We start from the raw sequence: 20,355 nt of genomic DNA, 5'->3' as shown, positions 1-20,355 counted from the left end.
TTGTGGTTTTGATCTCTGGGGGCAAAGCTAATTAATGGTTTGGATCAGTGCTTACCAGGGTAGGACAGGATGTGTGGAGGGCATTCTCCCTTTGTGGGAGGTTTGTAGGAATAGGCTTGGATGAACACTGCTACCTGCAGGATTCCTGTTCTAACCGAATGTGTGAGCGGCAAGCTGTGTTCTGGATTCCACGATCAGAGCTGCTCGCTAAAAATGGTGATTATATTTGGTTGTATGTGAGCCCGGATGCTGCCTAGCACCGTGCACTTCTGGCTGTGGGCGCTGCAGCGAATTAGCTCTGCAAGCATGGATCACTGTAGGCTTGCATGCCCCCAAGTGGTCCACTGTGGGCACTGCTGGTAGAGGGGAGCATTGTGGCTGTTGAGTAAGTAGGAGATAGGATTGGGGTTGTTCTTGTTCATTCCTGCCGTTCAGAGACCACTTTTTTTTTTTTTCAATAGCAGGCTTATTGTGGTATAGTTAACATACAGTAAAATACACATATCTTTTTTGTTTGTTTGGAGTCAGAGTTTCATATAGCCTGGCTTGGCTCAGGACTCACACAGCCAAGGATGGCCTCTGATTCTCCTCCATCCACCTCTGAGTGCTGGGATTAGAAGTAGGCACTACCATGTCTGGTTTTTACAGTGTTGGGGATAGAACTCGGGGCCTCATGCATATCAGGCAAGTGCTATGGTAAGTGAGCCCCATTCCCAGCCTCTTCATCTCTTTTCTTTTTTGAGACAAGGTTGCATATGTAGCCTAGGTTGTCCTGAAACTTGCAGTCTTCCTGCTTCAGCCTCCCAAAGAGCTGGGATTACGGAGTCTGCCACTGCATCCAGCTCTACTTATTCAGAGCTTTCCCTCTTTTTTTTTTTCAGTGCTAGGCTTGGAACCCTGGACCTTGCACATGTTAGACAAGTGACTTAACACTAAGCTTCCTCCTCCACCCCTTTATTTTTGTGATCTGGCTTATTTTGTCCAGTTTGGTTTTGTAACTCAGCTATATTTTGTGTCAGCTGTTTATTGAATTCTGTTGTTCAATAATACATGATTATTTTACTATTTATTTGTTTGTTCATTTTCTGAGACAGGGTTTCTCTGTGTAGCCATGGATGTCCTGGAATTCACTCTGTAGACCAGCCTGGTCTTGAACTCAGAGATCTGCCTGTCTCTGCCTCCCAAGTGCTGGAATTAAAGGTGTGCGCCTCTGCTGCACTATTATCAGTTTTTGAGACAATGTCTCACTATGTATCCCTGGATGTCCTGAAAGTCACTATGTAGACCAGAATAGCCTTGAACTTACAGAGACCCACCTTCCTTTGCCTCCCAAGTGCTGGGATTTCGAAGCAGGAGACACCATGGCCTGGTCCATATTTAATTTTATTTGCGTATTTAGATTTATTTACTTTATCTTACGATAAATATCTTATGAGTGTTTTGCCTTCATGTATATATGTGCACTATGTGTGTCTGATGACTGAGGAGGTCAGAATAAAGCATCAGATGCTTTAGAACTGGAGTTATGGATGGTTGTGAACCACCATATGGGTGCCGGTAATTGAAGCTGGGTCCTTGGCAAGAGCAACAGCTCATATTTTAAATAATATATGACAATTCTTTTGTTGATAGTTATGTCTGGCTTTTTAATACTATTTAAAATTCATAATGATTATTAATGATCATTTTGTCTATGTTTTTATTTCTCTAGGCACTATATCTATAGGAGTAGATTTGCTGGGCCAATGGTTTCCTTCCTTTCTTTCTTCCTTCCTTCCTTTCTTTCTTTCCTTCCTTCCTTCCTTCCTTCCTTCCTTCCTTCCTTCTTTCTTTCTTTCTTTCTTTCTTTCTTTCTTTCTTTCTTTCTTTCTTTCTTTCTTTCTTTCTTTTCCAGGACAGGGTTTCTCTGTGTAACAGCTCCAGCTGTTCTGGAACTCACTTTGTAGACCAGGCTGGCCTCAAACTCACTAAGATCCACCTGCCTCTGCCTCCTGAGTGCTGGGATTAAGAGCATGTGCCCCCATGTCCGGGTTTTCTTACTTTCTTGAAACAGGATTTTCCTATAGAGTTCAGATGGGCCTCAAACTGATGATCCTCCTGCCTTGGTTCGGAGCACTGGAATTACAGGTGTTCACCACCATATCTGACCCCATGTTAATTTTTTGGGGATAGGCTGGGCAAGCAGCTCAGTGATAAAACATGTACTTAGCATGCACCAGACCCTGGGTTACATCAAGCAGGGCAAAAAAATTAATTAAATTTAGGGAATAGTGAAACCATCTTCCAAAGTGTTGGCACCACTGACGCTATTGTCAGCCCTGCATTAGTGCGGTTGTCCCTAGTCCCTACCAGTACTTACACGAGTGTGAGTGGGTGTGCACCGACTCAATGGCTAATTATGTTGAGCGTGCATTCATATGGTTATTGGCCACTCTTATGAAGAGATTTTTATTCAGATTACTTGGATTATCTGTTCTCGATGCTCCCTTTCTGGGGATTTAATTCAAGTCCTTGAATATGCCAGGCAAATGTTTTGCCAGTGAGATACATGCCAGCTTCATCTGCCTAGTTTATTGTTTTGAGACAGGTCTTATGTAGTCTCGCCTAGAGCATGCTACATAGTGTTGAGGATGATCTCCAATTTCTGATTGACTTGCCACCACCTCTCAAGTGTTGGGGTTGTAGGCCTGAACCACACACCTAGTTTTATGCAGTGCTGGGAATTGACCTAAAGACCTTGGGTTACCTAGGCCATCTCCTCAGGCCCCTTATTTGCTCATTTTAATTAATTAGTCACCTTATTAGGGTATGAGGATTAAATCTAGGACCGTGAGTGTACTAGAAAAGTGCTCTACCACTGAGCTGTATGTCCAGTCCTCTTTTCACTGTTTAAAGAGTTTTAAAGATTTATTTACTTTATTTTATGTGAATGAGTGTTTTTGCCTGCATGTATGTATATGAACCACACACACGCTGCGGCCCCCAGAGATTAGAGGTCAGAAGGAGGCATTGGAGCCCCTGGAACTGGAGTTATGGATGGTTGTAAGCCACCACGTGAGTGTTGGGAACCAAGCTCAGGTCATCTGCAAGAACAATAAAGTGCTCTTAGCTGACCCGCCTCTCCAGCCCACCTCTTCTCACTTTCTGTCTTGAGACAGGATCTCACTAAGTTGCTCAGACTGACCTTGAATTCACTGTGTTGCTTAGACTTTATAAGTCTGATTTCCTACCTGAGCCTCCTTAGTAGCCTGGATCACAAACCTGTGCTATCAGGCCTGGCTTGATACTATATTATTATTATTATTATTATTATTATTATTATTATTATTATTATTATTATTATTATTTTGATAAGATCTCACTTGGCTGTCCTGGATCTCACTACACAAGCCAGGCTGACCTCGAACTCTCAGAGAGCCTCCTGCTTCTGCTTCCTGAGGGCTGGGTTTAAAAGTGTGTGCCTCAACCCCCAACTCTTAGCTCACTCATTTTAAGTGGGTTGTTTGCCTTTTTTTTTTCTTTTTGTGATAGGGCTGTAAGACTTCTTCATAAATCTGAACATGAGTCTCTTATTAGATACAGGATTTGTAAATACTTCCTGACATTCTGTGGGTTGTCTTGGGTGCTGTCATTCTAGCTGGGGAGGAGGGCAAACACAAAGATGTGTCAATGTGGAGAGAAGCCCAGAGAAGTCTAGGGAACTCTCAGCAGTGCCACCTAGTGAAAGAAGTAGATGAGATGACCTGACATCTAGGTTCTGCAGCCAGGGTTGTTTGACCTGGTTTCTTCTGAGAAATCAGGAATGCCTTGTAAGTGTCAGAGACTTGGCATTTCATAAGACCGGAGTTTGAGATCAAGAGACTCTCTCTTGTTGAAAGGAAACTCCACGGCTGGGTATTGCCTGTAATCATGGTGTGGTATATGCCTATAATCATAGCCCTTGGGAGGGTGAAGCCGAGAATCAATAATCCAAAGCTGCCTTGGGTTAAATAGCATCATTCTTTCAAAAGGTGAACATGGCTCAGCACTGCTCTTACAGATGACCTGAGCTGAGTTCCCAGGGCCACCTATATTGGGAATCTCATAATATCCTATCTCCTGATGATCTGACACTCTCTTCTGGCCTCCATGAACACTGTATTCACCCGCATAAACCCATTCTCAGACAGACAGACAGACACACCCAAAATAAAGGCAGCATGGTGGCACACACCTTCAATCCCAGCACTTGGGAAGTAGAGGCAGGTGGATCTATGTGAGTTTGAGGCTATCCCAGTCTACATAGTGAGTTCCAGACCAACCAGAGCTATATAGAGACCCTGACTCAAAACACCACCACCATCACCAGAAACAAAACAACAACCAAAAAAAACTAAGCAAAATCTTAAACAAACAAACCCCACTAAAATCTCAACAAACAAGCAGAACCCAGAGACACAAACACACACACACAAACACACACACACAAACACACAAACACACACACAAACACACACACGCACACACACAAACACACACAAACACACACAAACACACACACACAAACACACACACAAACACACACACGCACACACACACAAACACACACACGCACACACACACGCACACACACACAAACGCACACACAAACACACACACGCAAACACACACACGCACACACAAAAGGAGCTACATCTCCACTCCCTTGAGTCTTCTCCTTTGAATACAAAAGGTTCTGAGTTCTATTCCCATCCTCTTTCCCAGAGAGAGAGAGAGAGAGAGAGAGAGAGAGAGAGAGAGAGAGAGAGACTGAGACTCCATACTGCAAAACACACAAGGGTATGGGTAATAGCTGGTTTTCGAGGGAAGTCACAGAGGCAGTGGCGTGTCCTCTCGAAACCCTGCGTCATTACTCGAGGTTCTTTACGGCAAGTTCCTGGTCATTTCTGCCTGAGAGCATTCTCTGCTCAGAAGTGCCAGGAGTAGACACTCCTTTGGTGGGATGCTCGAATTGTCTTCTGTACTGGAGACCCCAGTAGGGTCAAGCTCTGGTTGCCCTGTTTCATTTAAAGCAGATCATTTGTATTTACTCCCTTACTGCAGAGTCTGCCTCTGGGAAAACCCAGCCTCTTAGTTTCATTTCCTGTTGCTGTGATAAAATACCATGACAGAAGCAATTTAAGGGAGACAGCTATTCACACTACATTCAAGAGCAGGATGCAACGAGTTCATGCATGTATGCTACGGTTTGCCTGCCTTTCTCCACTCTTATATAAGTCAGGATCCCTTGCTTAGGGAATGGTACCATAGTGTCTTCCCATGTCAATGAACAAAGCTGAGAAACTCCTCTATGGACATGACTAGAGATCAATGGAATCTAGACAAGCTTTGTCTAAGATTCCTTTCTTGGGTGATTCTAGACCATGTCAGGTTGGCAATTAACACTAACTATTATACCCAGCCTAAAGATAATGGATTGAAGGGTCAGAGAGATGGCTCAGAGGTTAAGGGCACTGACTACTCTTCCAGAGGACACTGATTTGATTCTCGGAACTCACATGGTGGTTCACCACCATCTGTAACTCCAGTTTCAAGGGATCTGATGTCCTCTTCTTCTGGTCTTTAAGGGCACACAAGTGGTACACAGATATACATGTAGGAAAACCACACACATACACAGTAAAATAAACAGATCTAAAGACAGATAAAAGGCCTTGCATTTCTTAGATCCACCCATTCTATTTCCTTGGGTGGTTTGATTACATCTCTGATGCTCACTTGCTTCGTTTATAAATGGGGATAATAGTGTTTGCTTCGTAAGATAGTCATAAGACTGTCTCTTCCTTCTCCCCTTCCCCCCACTCTACTTCCCCCTCTCTCTGCTCTTTCCCCTTCTCTTCTTCCCTTCCATAACCCACTAAATAAAATTTAAAAAAAGATAGTCATAAGACTTAGCATCTCCTCTGATGAATAATCAAAGGTCTGGTAAAAGCTGATATTCTCACTTGTTTATTGACCTGTAAGGTTGATGTTGTCCTGGAGATCCTTGGGTGAACATACCTCATTTGGCCATAACTAGACAGGGAACACAGCAGCTTGAAGCTGGCCCTATGGGTGACTGACTAGATTATTGCTCCCAGTTATTTATATCTCCCTACAATAGGATTAAACATTGCCATTTGTCATGCGACTTTCCTCATCATCCTATATGGGAACCATTTCTCTCTGGACCTATTCTGGGTTTATCTTTATGACATGTTTTCAGTAAAGTCATGGGAGCAGGTGTGGCATCCTTCGAGCTTGAAATGTTAATGTTGTTACATGGTTTGGCTCAGGCTCTCCCTCTCTGCCCATAAGAAACACACATCCCCACTGCTGGTACATAGTAGAAGCTAAATATACATTGAATTTTTTTTTATGTACCAGACACTGTCTCATATGTAATGTATGCCTACATGGGTGTAATGGTTAGTGTTAATGTCAGCTTGACAGAATCAAAAATTCCCTGGGGAAAGGTTCTCTGGGCATGCCTGTGGGGAATTACCTCCTCCTCCTCCTTCTTCTTTTTTTTTTTTTTTTTCGAAACAGGGTTTCTCTGTAGCTATGGACTCTATCCTAGAACTAGCTCTTGTAGACTAGGCTGGTCTCGAACTCACAGAGATCCACCTGTCTCTGCCTCCCGAGTGCTGGGATTAAAGGCGTGTGCCACCACCACCCGGTCCTGGGAATTACCGTCTTTAAAAAATATTTATTTTTGTTATTTTTATTCCCAAGTGTCATGACTTCAACAGCTTAAAGACCGACCTATCTGGGTCTCTGGGGAATGAAGAAATGACAGACACCCATACAGAGAAGTTGGGCTTGATAGGCTGTGCACTCGGATGGAGACTCACCAACAACTGCCTAGAAATTCAGCTCATTTCTTATATGCCGAAAATGAAGAGGAGGCTGGTTACCTAATCTCTGTGGGATCCATAGACTCTGTGGGGGAGCAGTCTCAGGCTGTGGTCCATCCAGAGGAGGAAGCTGCTCTAAGCCCTATACCTTGACTCCCCTGTCATGATGGAAGGGATCCTGGAACTGCATGTGTGGCTGTGTACCACATACTTGCCTAGTGCCCATCAAGTTCAGAAGGGGGCATCAGATCTCTTGGAACTGGAGTTACAGATGGTTGTGAGCCACCATGTGGAGGCTGGAATTGAACCTGGATCCTCTGGAAGAGCAGCCAGTGCTCTTAACCACTGAGCCACTTCTTTAGCCCTTGTCAGAATATTTTAAAGCATACATTATTTATTTATTTATTTATTTATTTATTTATTTATTTATTTATTTATTTATTTATTGTGTGTGTGCACACACGCATGTGCCTGCCACTTTTGGGAGGCTGTTATCTCCTTCCCCATGGATTCTGGGCCCTGGCTTGGTGGTAGGGTCCTTTACTAGCTGATCTATCTCTCTTGCCCTTGAATGAGTCTTTTATCACAGCAAAAGCAAAGAAACTAAGACAGCATATTAATTCATTTTATCTTCACAAACCCCTGAAGTGTGCGTCCTGTGATTATTACTGCTGTTTCACATATGCAGATAATTGCAAGTCACTGAAGTGAGCATTTTGCTCCCAGTTACACTGCCGGAAGGGGCAGTTTGTCTTTCCTGTCCATCTTCTTAGCCACTGTCCTGTGTTGCTTCTTCTAGTAGGTGATCGACAAATGCTGGTTAAATAAATGTTTGTTTAAAAGACTATCACCACTACACCATTATTCCCCTCCATTCACGGAAGTGCAGAGGGTGCAATGTTTTAGGAAAAAAACAGTCTTCTGCCTTTGTTTTTCTTTTCTTTTTCTTTTGTCTTCTGAATTTGGGCTTGGTCATTCTTCCTATCTCATGCTCTCTCTCTTTTTTATTTTAATAAATTTATTTATTTATTTTACATCCTGCACAGTTTCACCTCCCTCCTCTCCTCCCAGTCCTCCCCAACCCCCAGTCTCTGTTCCTACCCCCTAATCCACTCCTCTTCCATTTCTGTTTAGGAAAGGGCAGGTCTCCCATGAGTAGCAACAAAAATATGGCATAACATGTTGCAGTAAGACTAAGCATCTCTACATGTATTAAGGCTGGGCAAGATGACCACGTGTGAGGAGTAGGGTCTCAAAAGCCAGTAAGAGTCAGAGATAGCCCCTACTCCCAGTTATGAGTTCCACAAGAAGACCAAGTGGCTATTGGTCATTCAGTTTTTATTTGACTAATCAGGCAGGCAAGGAAAAACAGCAGCATATCTTTGCATAGTTAAACAAATATTCTGCAACATACTTAGGATAGTGTAGTTAATTAATGTAGTGTAATTAATGTAGTGTAGTCTAAATCTGCCTACAATGTGAACAGAAAGCCAGAAGCTCTTTGATGGAGACACTCAGTGGGGGAAGCTGGTCTCTGCTAGGCATTGTCAGCACCTGATCTGATGATGCTTCTATCTGCTCCTTGCCATTTCCTATTTTACTTTGGCTGACTACCCACTTAATATACTCACTCATTTGGAACTGAGAGCACAGGGGCTGGAGAGATGGCTCCATGGTTAGCAGCACTGGCTGCTCTTCCAGAGGACCTGGGGTTCAATTCCTAGCACCCTAATGGTAGCTCACAATCGTTTCCAGTACCAGGGGCTCCCACATCCTCTTCTGACTTCACGTATATGATGCACAGACATACACGCAAGCAAAACGCCGATAGACATAAAATAATAACAATACAATAATTGAAATGGAAATCATGGCTATTGTAGAACATTCTTTGGACTATACAGAATTAGGGGCCATGTGGGTGGACTGAGGACAGAACTAAAAGAGAACCCAGTTGTCCTGTCTGTCACCCAGGATTCTTCTTTCTGGTCGGCCTAGTGGCTAATGTTCTTCCTGCTCAGCCCAGCCCCTCTCAGCCCTTCTTGCCTCTTCTGCACTTGCTCTTGTCTGCTTTCCTTTGCTCCCTCCCCTTTCATGCCAGCTGTGGGACTGAGCCCCCCCCCCTCCGTTCTGGCAGCCTAGAGCCAGACAATGGGCCCTTGTTCTGGGTAAAGAATCCCTGCAGTGTATCCCACCCACTGAAACCCTCATCCAGGCCCAGGGTGGTGTGGGTGAGGGGCAGAAGCAACTGGTTGGCAGGATGGGGAATGGCCTTGGCTGTGGAGCCCACAGGGGCTCGCTATATAAGCACCACTCACGGTAACCATCTGTCTTCCTACTCACTGCTCTGTGTCTCCAGTCGTCTCAGAGCCACACAAGTTCCGAGTTTTATCCATTTACCTTGACCTTGTCTCATTCTTGCTGTTCACATCTGTATCTTATTACCTCTTTCTTCTTTCTGCTTTTTTTCAAAGCCATTCCCTTTCTTTCTATTCCTATACATTTATTTAGAAACAGGAGCTCATTGTGTATCCGTGGTAGCCTGGAGCTTGCTATGTAGGTAAAACTGGCTTTGAACATCATTGCTCACATCGCCCATGTCTTGCAGGGGCTAGGATTATAGGTGTGAATCAACACACCTGCTTTCTTTCTGCTTCTTTATGTAACTTTCTATACTCACCCCTCTTTCTTTCTTTTTTTTTGAGACAAGGTCTCACTAAGTAGCTCCAAATGTCTGAAACTCCCTATGTAGATCAGGCTGGCCTCAAACTCACAGAGTTCAGCCTGCCTCTGGCTCTCAGTGCTGCGATTAAAGGTGTGCACTATCATGCCCGGTTTTATCTCTACTTCTTACTTCATCAGTTATCTAATTCTTTTTTTTTAAAGGTTTTTTTAAATTTTATGTGCATGGATGTTCTTCCTGCATCCATGTGTGTGCACCACATGCATGCCTGTTGGATCCCCCGGAACTGGTGTTATGGAGCCACCCTATAGACGCTGGGTATTGAACCCTAATCCTTAGCAAGAGCACAAGTACTCTTAACTACTGAGCCGCCTCTCCAGCCCTTCATCAAGCTGTTTCTTATTCTTTCCTAGTACATCCCAGGGGCTCCTGAGATTGATATGGGGTTTATTCTTCCCACTTTACAAGTTTGGAAGCTGAGGCATTGGTTGCTGGCACCAGGCTCCCAACCCTGGTCTCTCCTTTTTATGCACTCACTATGCTCTCGTCCCCCAAGGTGCCTACTACCTGAACGAGGCATGGCCAAGGATCTAGCACCTTGGACAGCTCCTGCAAGGTGAGGGGGCGGGCTGGCGGGGGCGGGTGTGAGAAGACGACGAATGAGCTTTTCTTCTCGCGAGCACCAGTGGAATGGCCCTAGGAGCCTAGTGGGAATCTCGCGAGAGTGGTTGCAGCAGGCACAGTGTCGCGGGAGCGCGCAGGGCCCGCCTCGGACGCGCGCGCACGCTCCCCGCCCCCAATCCGGGAGCCGCTGGCGGCCGGCTCCGCGCCTCATCGCCGCGTGCAGCGCAGCTCAGCGCGGTGCAACACGACTGCTTTTCTGCAGCGGAGTGGTCGGGGCTGGTGAGTCCTGGGCCTGGAGACCCGAGGAGGGTTCTTCAGGGAAACTGTGAGCTGGGCTGGAGAGGCACCCGCCGCTCCGGTTTCTTGCCTTCAAAGCGTGTCCCTTTGCATTTGAGGGGGCAAGCCGAGGTGCTGGAGAAGTGGGGAGTCGAGATGACCTTCCTGTTCGGGGCAGCCCTAAACCCTCTTCCCCACCCCCAGTTTTCTCATCTGTCCCCGCTTAGAGAGCCCGGGATTTGGGTGACGTCAGACCCTTGGATGCTGGCGCCTGGGCCCTCTTCTCCACAACCCCCAGTTCTACCTGGCATTCTCTGGAAACCGGCCTCCCTCCTTTTGGGATGGCGCATGCGGCCGGGGATGGAGGCAGCTGGGGTCGGGTGACCGTGGTATCACTAAAGGCGCCTGCAGGTGGACCCAAGTTGTACTCACCTCTGGGCGGCCGACCTTTGTACCGCGGGTCTGAGCAGCCTGATTTTCGGAGGAGGGGGGGATGGGTGTACTGACTAGGGCTCGGATACTACCTAGGCTTTGGATAGTGGGATAGGGGTGCTGGATGTAGCGCATCCAACCTTGTCACCAGTTGGTCACGAGGAAGGAGGGGAGACGTGTAGGAACCAATCTCTGTCCTTGCCTTGGGGTTCTCCTGATCTGGAGGCCGGGGGAGTCAATAAGACTAGGATTGAAAATGGACTGTCCAAGGCCTCTTAAACCTGCGCGTTGTTCCAGCTTGAGGAGCTCAGCAAAGGCCTGGGCAGGAGACAGAGAGGAGAGGCATGAGCTGTCAGTAGGACTACCTGGAGGTGGGGTTTGGAAGGAGGCAGAGCAAGAGAGGGCTTCTCGATGTGGTGGTATGGGCCAAGTCCAGGGTGGGAGTGAAGAACAGATGCTCCCCCCAGCCTGTCTGTGGTGTGTCTGGGGGAGGGGTGATCTAGAGAAATTTGCAGCCTGTACTTTACCCATTATGTCTTCACCGTCAGGGCTGTGAAAGGGGAAATGGTTCTGGCAGAGGCATGGTTGGCAGAGAGATTTTGCTTGGGGTTGCTAGTTTAGGTTCTGTGGAAACTTGGAAAGACAGGCAGCCAACTCTCTATTGCTGAGAGAGAACCATGTCATGAACGGGCCACAGGAAGTGGAGGGGAACTCTCTATTAGGGGCTTTGCGACTCGCTTTTCTTTCTTTCTTTTTTCTTGTAAGTTTTTTTAAAAATTGTATTTACTTTATGTGTATGGGTGTTTTGCCTGCATGTATGTATGCAGTGCCCTCAGAAGACAGAAGACAGCATAGGAGCCCCTAGAACTAGAGTTATAGACGATTGTGATGTGAACTGCCTTATGGGTACTGGGACTCGAACTTGGGTCCTCTGGAAGAGCAACCAGTGATCTTAACCACTGAGCCATCTCTCCAGCCCTAGTGTGGCTGTTTCTTTAGCCCTCTCTCTGGCTGGTCACTGCCGAACAATTTGGTTCCTCTCTCTGTGTATCTTTCTGTTAACCCTTTCTGAGGGACAAAATAATTGGACTAAGTAGTGACCTCCCTTGAGGAGGTGGTGTGTTCTTTTTGAGAAGAACCCTCCGAGTTCCTCCTTTTCCCTCTTCTCTTTGCCTATCCGGCCTCCTCCCCACCAGACTTCCTCTCCAGGCTGCGCTTCCTGCCTTGCTGTCAGTCTGGACTCAAGTTTCCTGAAGGAAGTCTGATGCGGCTGGGTTAACAGAAGTGCTGGCCTTCGCCTGTCTAGGGGAAGGCATTAATCTTCCCACTCCCGTACCCTGGGAGGGTATCCAAGTGTGAGGTACTAAATATGGGCCTCTCTGGCCTGATCTGAAACCTCCTCTCCACCATGGACCTGACCTCCCCTACTGCAGGACCTGTTCCCACCAACTTCATACTAAGGAGTGGAGGAAATTACCATCTGTGCTCAACCTCCAGATGATATGGAACTCAGTGGGATGGCACATGCCTGTAATCCCAGCAGTTGGGAGACCGAGGCAAGAGGATTTGGGGGAAATTTAAAGTCAACCCGGGCTCCTGAGCAAGGCTCTGTAATCCACACAGAATAGCCTCCATCTGAGAGGGACGAAGGAGAGACAGGCTGAGTGAGCTAAGCCCCCAGTGACTGCTGTAGAGTTTCTGCAGTAGGCTGCAGAACAGGGATGTCTAGGAAGCTTCCCAGAAGAGGTGTGAGACGAGGGGATAGGGCTGCTGGTTTGGAGGTCACCGAGGTGGCTAGACATGATATTCTGGGTGATAGAAACTGGACAGCTTGTGGTATAGAAACAGGCTATTGGGGAGGGGGTATTTGTAGCTGATTGGTGTAAAGCTTCAAATGCCAGGTGCAGGATCTGTAGGAGGCCACTACAGCGTCATCAGCGTGGTAGCATGGCCAGGAGGGTGCTGTTTTCTGAGGGTGATTCACAGTTTTGGGGCTTTGGGACTACAGATGGATTAGATAGACTCTAGACAAGGATAAAGGGGTCAGAGGTAGAACAGGAAGTAAAGCTTCCATCTTGCCTATAGGCTGTGGGTAAATAGAAGAATGACCATCTTTTGCCAGAAGATGAGGGGCCTTTGCTGGCAAGCTGGGAGCGCTTGGAACTAAGTAGTCCCAGGCTCCTGGCTGGACCGGAAGCCAGGCTTGACTTCCTTCCGTCTACCAGGCACCTTATTTTTACTATCGCGGGAGCAGTCACTCTAAGGGTCTGAATAAATTACAGTCTAGCTTACACGGAGTCAGATGTAATGATGTGTCCCTGTAATCTCAGCAGCTGGAAGGCTGAGGTAGGATTGCTGAAATTTCAGGGCCAGTTTGGTCTCAGTAGTGACTTTCAGGACAGCCAGGGCCACCTAGCAAGAGCCTGTGTCAAAACAAACTAGAACAAAAAACAAAACAAATTTCAGATTATATTTGGTATTTTATTTGATAATAAGATGTTTTATTAAACCCGTATTTTTCGGGAGCAATGTAACATGCCCCCAGTTACAAAGGATTCTCACTTGAGGAACAAATTGCTACTTCTCCATGTAAGAACTTTGGTTACAAAAGCCAGCATTTTCTTTATCTTATATCACCCATTCCCTCACGCCTATATCATCCCCTCCCCCAAGAAAAAGGCAGTTTTGTCCTAAGGACAACAAACCCTGCAGACTCCCATTTCTGTGATTTCATCCTCCTGTAACCCTTCTGAGCCCTAACTTAACTCTGCTTTTACCTTCAGCAGGCAAACCAGGCTTCTGCCCTGCATTATTCCCATGTGGCTTGTTGACTTCTCCGTCATGGTGAGCTCGCCTTTGAGAAACAACTTGGGGTCCATGATAAGGGTCAGGCTGGAGCCAGAATCAGGGGAGCATCCTCCCTTGAGGCTCCTTTAATTCAGTTTTTAACTCCCTTTCCTGCTGGTCTTCCTCGGTTTTTTTCTGGAGGACTTTATTGCGAGAGCAGGCTCTCATTCCATATCCCGTTCTGTTAGGGAAGGTTGCCTCCTCCAGCCCAGCCTGAGTCTTGTTATCATTGGCGTAGGGTCACTTACTGCAGGGATTTACCCGCTGTGGGCCACAGGGCTGGACAGGGGACCCGCTGTCTTCTAACATCTCTGTTTTCTCTATTGCATGAGCAGTGCCCGTCTGTGTCCTCGGTCTCCAAGCCCTCAATCACTGGGCCGTTTTGCCTACATGCCCTACCCAGAAGCCCCAGTTCTGGATTCTACACGCAGAATGAGGGAAACTTCTGGAGACCGTCAGACCAGGACAGTCTAACTCTGCTTCCAGCAGCGTGTCCTGTCTTAGTCATCACCTTGTGTCACCTAGAAAGCCTGGACACTCTTCCCTCATTCTCATCTGCTCTGCAGTCAGTGCCATGGCAGGAATAGTCCAAACTGCACTGTTTTCCCAAAGTCTCTTTTTCAGGTAGAGAGTGATCAGGGTGTCCTAAGGGAGGCAGTGCTATACCCATGTTCCTGCCCTTCTGCCTCTCCTTGTGTTCTTTTTAAAAATAAGAATCTTAAAATTTTATTTTTATTTTATGTACATGAGTGTTTTGTCTGCTTGCCTGGTGCCTTTGGAGGCCAGAAGAGGGTCTTGAATCCCCTAAACTGGAGTTAGAGATGGTTGTGAGCGGCCATGTGGGTGCTGGGGATTGAGCTCTGGAAGAGCAGCCAGTGCTCTTAACATCTGTATCATATCTCCAGCCCTTTCTTCTTCCTTTTCTCACTCTGTTTTCCTTGAGACAGGGCCTCACCACGTAGCCCAGGCTGTTGTCCTGTACATGTTGATCTTCCTCATCTTTCAAGTGCCGGGATTGTACACATGCTCAACAACACTGGGCATTTTTCATGCCTCTTTCTCTCTCTTTTGGTTTTTCAAGACAGGGTTTCTCTGCCCTGGATGCCCTAGAACTCGCTCTGTAGACCAGGCTGGCCTTGCCCTCTACCTCCCCAGTGCATGAGCCGCCAACACCCTCATGCATCTCTTGAATTCTAGTAAAGAATAGCCTTGTGGAAAAGCCTACTCGGTACTGTGGATACCGACCCTTCGTGTCCCCCGGAGTACCTCTGCCCATCAGTTTCTCCCCTCCTCCGCAGTATCTTGAGCTTCTCTACTGCTTTCTTTGCTATCTTTCTCCTGATTGGTAGATGTAGTTAAGATTCCTAACCTGGAAGAGAGCTCTCTAGCCCAGTGTTATATCTGTTGTAGTTTTGCTCGTTTCTTGAACCAGGGTCTCATGCTGTAGTCCAGGCTCAACTCAGCCTCATTTTTTGTAGGAGATGGGGGTTATAGGGATGTTCTCATGTAGCTCAGGATGGCCTGTAACTCACTGTGTAGCTGACAACGACCTGGAACTGATCCTCTTGCCTCTACCTGCCAAGTACTAGAATTACGGGTGTGTTCCACCACACCCATTTTGTAGGGTGTTAGCTATTGAACTCTGGACCTTGTGCAGACAAAGAACTACAGCCCAGCCCTGGTTTTGTTTGCTTTTGATATGGGCTCTTGTTCTGTAGCCCAGGCTGGCCTCCCGCTTTTTCCTCCTAAGTGTTGCGATAGGCATTCACCATCAAGCCTGGATTTTGTTTTTTAAGATTTAGTTTTGATTATGTGGAGGTGTGTGTATCTGCATGTGGGGCATGTGCACGTGACTGCAGGTGCCCATGGAGGTCAGCGGTGTCACATCCCCTGGAACTAGAGTTAAAGGTTAGGGGCCACATGATGTGCTCTGAACCACTGAGCTGGCCTTTCAGCTGCTAGGCTTACTTCTTCTCACTCATATTTTCCTAGTTTCTTGGCAGCATGACTTTTACTCTACCGCTTCCTTGAAGCTGTGACCTTCCGACTGTTAGGTCTGTCCTTGTCACACCTGACTGCTCCACTGCCGTGGCCATTGTTGACCTAGTTAGCCGGTCATTAAAAAGATTAAGATAGATCTGTACTCATTAATAGGAAAGCTTTTCTTTCCCTCTTCAAAAATATTTTTCTTGGGGCTGGAGAGGAGGCTTAGTAGTTAAGAGCACTGGCTGCTCATCCAGAGAACCTGGGTTCAGTTCCCAGCACCTACACAGTGGCTCATAGCCACTCTGTAAGTGCAGTTCCAGGGGCTCCAGTACCATCTTCTGACTGTGGAAGGTACCAGGCATGCATGTGTTAAACATACATACCTGCAGCAAATCAGTTCCCAGAACCCACTTGGTGGCTTACAGTTATCTGTTACCCCAGCTCCAGGGGATCTGATACTCTCCTCCCCAGACACTGTGCACACATGGTACACAGACATACATGCAGGCAAAACACCTAAACACATTAAATAAGTCTGCTTAAAATAAGGTTTTTTTTTTTTCATACAGCATACATATGGAGGTCAGAGGACAACTTGTAGGAACCAGTTTATTCCTTCTACTGTGTGAGTCCCAGGGAACGCAGGTGGTGGCAAGTGCCTTTAGCCACTGAGCTGTCATGGCAAACCTCTGTTTTCTTCTTCCTCTCTCTTTCTCTCTCTCTTTCTCTCTTTCTCTCTCTCTCTTTTCCCCCTCCCTCCCCCTCTTCCCCTCCCTCCTTCCCTTTCTTCCTTTCTTTTCTTCTTTCCTTTCCTGGCTTAGGAACATTTTGTTCTCTTCAGTGAGAATCATCTCAGTGTGGCCGGGAAGCTTGTGTATGGGTTGAACCAGCTGTGAGGTCTGTATGGACAGTCTTGGGTGTTTTGCTCACTTGGCTGTGTTCAATGTCGGAAGAAACTGGGTCGAGGTCCTTGGGTTCTGCATTACTCCTTTGTTGTTGTTTGCTTTTTGAAGCAGGGATTCTTTATGTATCCCCATCTGATCTGGAACACACTACGTAGACAGGCTGTCCTTGAACTCAGAAAGCTGCTGGAATTAAAGGTCTGTGCACATTCCCAGCTTCTGTATTATTTGTGCACTCTCTCTTTTTCTCTGTCTCTCTTCTTTTCTTTTTGAGGAAGTGTCTTGCTCCTTAGTTCCTGTTGTCCAGGCTGACCTTGAACTCAGGGCCACCTGCCTCAGCTTCCCTCCCAAGTGCTGGGGTTACAGGTGTGAGCCTCTTACAGAAAGACCGATATTATTCTTTTCAGTTATATGTGTGCATCTGTGCATGATCTATGAATGTGAGCGTAGATGCCTTTGGAGGCCAGAGGTACGCAGACTTCTGTACATCTGGAGTTCCACAGGGTTCTAAGCCTCCTGATGTGGATGCTGGGAATCAAACTCAGGTCCTCTGCAAAAGCAGCACCTGCTTCTAACTGCTGAGCCATTTCTCCAGCCCCTTCTCCTCTTCTGTAACCTAGGATGTCCTCAAACTCAAACTGTAGCCCAAAGATGACCTTGAACCCCCTTCCTCTACCTCACAGAGGCTGGGATTAAAGTCAACAAATCTGGCTTTAAAATTTTAGTATTCAGGGGCTGGAGAGATGGCTCAGTGGTTAAGAGCATTGCCTGCTCTTCCAAAGGTCCTGAGTTCAATTCCCGGCAACCACATGGTGGCTTACAACCATCTGTAATGAGGTCTGGTGCGCTCTTCTGGCCTGCAGACATACACACAGACAGAATATTGTATACATAACAAATAAATAAATATTAAAAAAAATTTAGTATTCACACCTTTGATCCCAGCACTCAGGAGGCAGAGGCAGGTGGATCTGAGTTTGAGGCCCTTCTGGTCTACAGAGTGAGTTCCAGGACAGCCAGGGTTGCGCAAAGATACCCATGTCTTGAAAACAAAACAAAAACCCAAACACACACAAAAGAAAGCTAAGAAATGATTTTCATATAAACCTAAGCTCGATCATTGAGAGAAGAACACGTAGGGAAAGGAGACTGCATGCCCTAGTCTAGGTGCAGGGTTCTCGGGAGAGTTTTGCTGAAACATTTTTATAAGATGTTGAGTGGGGCTAGAGAATGGTGGCTCAGTGATTAAAAACACTGACTACTTTTCCAGAGGACCTGGGTTTGATTCTCAGCCCCCACGTGACAGCTCACAACTGGCTCTAACCCACATCCCAGGGAATCTGATGTCCTCTTCTGGCTTTGACAGGCATTGCATGCACAAGATGCATAGACATACTTGCAAACAAACAAAATAAGATTTTTTGAGTAGAAAAAAATGTCAGATTATGAGAATTCTGGGCCAACCAGCACTACACAGTGAGACCCTGTCTCAAAAACTCAGATTATGACCCAGCATGTATAATCTCATTTTTGTGATGTATATATAAGTATACATTAAAATGAGGGAAAGGGGGCTGGAGAGATGGCTCAGTGGTTAGGAGCATTGCCTGCTCTTCCAAAGGTCCTGAGTTCAATTCCCAGCAACCACATGGTGGGTCACAACCATCTGGAATGAGGTCTGGTGCCCTCTTCTGGCCTGCACAGACAGAATATTGTATACATAATAAATAAATAAATAAATATTTAAAAAAAAATGAGGGAAAGGATGGGGCTAGGAGTTTGGCTCAAGAATAGAGTCATTGATTAGCATACGCGAGGTCCTGGGTTCGATCCCTAGTACCACATAGCAAATAGAAACAACTGAAAGTCCTAAAGCTTGGGCAGTTTAAGGAATGGCTACTGAGGAAGTAGATTATGGAAGGTTTGAGTTTGTGTGTGTGTGTGTGTGTGTGTGTGTGTGTGTGTGTGCATGTGCATACATGTGCATTCACATGATATATCTATGGGTAGATATGGAGGTCAGGGGACAACCCTGTGGAGTCAGATTTTTTTTTCTTTTCTTTCTTTCTTTCTTTCTTTCTTTCTTTCTTTCTTTCTTTATTTATTTATTTATTTATTTATTTATTTAGGATTTCTGCCTCCTCCCCGCCACCGCCTCCCATTTCCCTCCCTGGAGTCAGATTTTTTGTGTGGAGTCTGAGGATGGAATTCAGCCTTTGTCCACCGTCTCCAACTTGGCTATTTTTTTTTTTTTGACAAGGTCTCACAGTAGTCTAGGAAGGCCTCAACTCCTGATTTCTAACTTTTTGTCCCAAGCACAAGGTTTATATGTATGTGCCTTACAAACTTTAATTTTGTTCTTTAAAAAAAAATTCTTAGGAGGGAGAATCAGTATTCCCTAGGAATGAGCTAATTGGTTATTTAATATCATGTGGTCAGCCCTAAATACATGTCTATATGAACAACAATAAATGTACTCAGCAGGCCGTTGTGTTTATATTATACATATACACATATATACATGTATGAGAATACTAGAGAAAAAAAGCCATGAACATGAAGGGGCACGGAGGAAGGGGGAGTAATGTAAATATAGTACTCATATGTAAAATTATCAAAAAAATTAAAAAAAAATTCCCCAGTGTGGTGGTGCATGCCTTAATCTTAACCCTTAGGAAGCAGAGATAGGCAGATTTCTGCAAGTTCAAGGCTAGTTTAGTCTACATAGTGATTCTAGGCTAGCCAGGGCTATATAGTAAGACTCCATCTAAAAAAAATTAAAGTTACTGATTTGTGTGTGTGTTTTGGGCTGGTGCGTGTGCTTATGCCTTGGCTCATGTGGTCCAAAGACAACTTGAAGGAATGTGTTCTCTCCTTGTAGTTCTGGGGGATTGAACTGAAATCATCAGGCCTGGTGGCAAGAATCCTTACCCTGTGAGCCATCTCTCTGGCCCTGATATTGCCTTTTTCTTTTCCATTTTGTCTTTTTTAAGGCAGGGTCTCCTGGAGCCCAGTGTGCCCTCAAACACAGTGATGTAGCCAGAGGCCTTGCCCGTGCATCCTCCTGCTTCTACCTCCAAGAACTGGGGTTAAAGGTGAGCACCACTCCCCTATGGCATTTTCAATGTGAAGGGTTTCTTTTTTATCTATCTATCTATCTATCTATCTATCTATCTATCTATCTATCTATCTATCTATCTATCTATCTATCTATCTATCTAATCTTTCCATCTATCATTTTTTGGTTTTTGAGATAGGGTTTCTCAGTAACTATGGAGCCAGTCCTGGAACTCAGCCTCGAGCTCACAGAGATCAGCCTCCCTCTGCCTCTCGCGTGCTGGGATTAAAGGTGTGCACCACCACTGCCTGACAGGTTTCTTTTATAATGTGCATGTGTGTGGATGCACATGTATGTGTGCATGTGTGTGGAGGTTGATGTCAGGTGTCCTTCTCATTTCCTCTCTACTTAAGGCAGGGTCTTGCCAATTTGGCTAGGGTAGTTAGCCAGCTTGCCCCGAGGATAACCTGTCACTGCCTCCAGCTCTGGAATTAAATGTATGTCCCCTCATCCAAGCTGCTTCTGCATGCGTGCTGGGGACCCAAACTCTTTTCCTTATGCCTGTGTGACAAATACTTTATCCACAAAGCCATCTCTCTAGCTTCAAGATTTTTATTTTTATTGTTTTGGAAGGGTAGGGAAGACAGAATCTTTTTTTTTTTTTTTTTTTAA

General features: G+C 45.9%; 1 protein-coding gene across 2 annotated transcripts in view; it reads left to right on the top strand.

Annotated features, from left to right (window-relative positions):
* Positions 1 to 10,325: 10,325 nt before the first annotated feature.
* The window catches only part of Scamp5 (secretory carrier membrane protein 5), a 26,969-nt gene continuing 16,939 nt past the window's right edge, over positions 10,326 to 20,355 (top strand). The window contains exon 1 of one of the 2 annotated variants that reach the window (XM_005369449.2): positions 10,326 to 10,461. The gene's annotated coding sequence lies outside the window, so the exon portion shown is untranslated. Of the gene's footprint in view, positions 10,462 to 13,714; positions 13,735 to 20,355 lie in introns of those variants that run through there. The other variant, XM_013354593.2, reaches the window with a different exon arrangement.

This window comes from Microtus ochrogaster, unplaced genomic scaffold (assembly GCF_000317375.1).
Source record: "Microtus ochrogaster isolate Prairie Vole_2 unplaced genomic scaffold, MicOch1.0 UNK49, whole genome shotgun sequence".
NCBI classification, from domain to species: domain Eukaryota; kingdom Metazoa; phylum Chordata; class Mammalia; order Rodentia; family Cricetidae; genus Microtus; species Microtus ochrogaster.
Note: the sequence above shows the minus strand (reverse complement) of the source record. Positions and strands in the feature narration are given on the sequence as shown.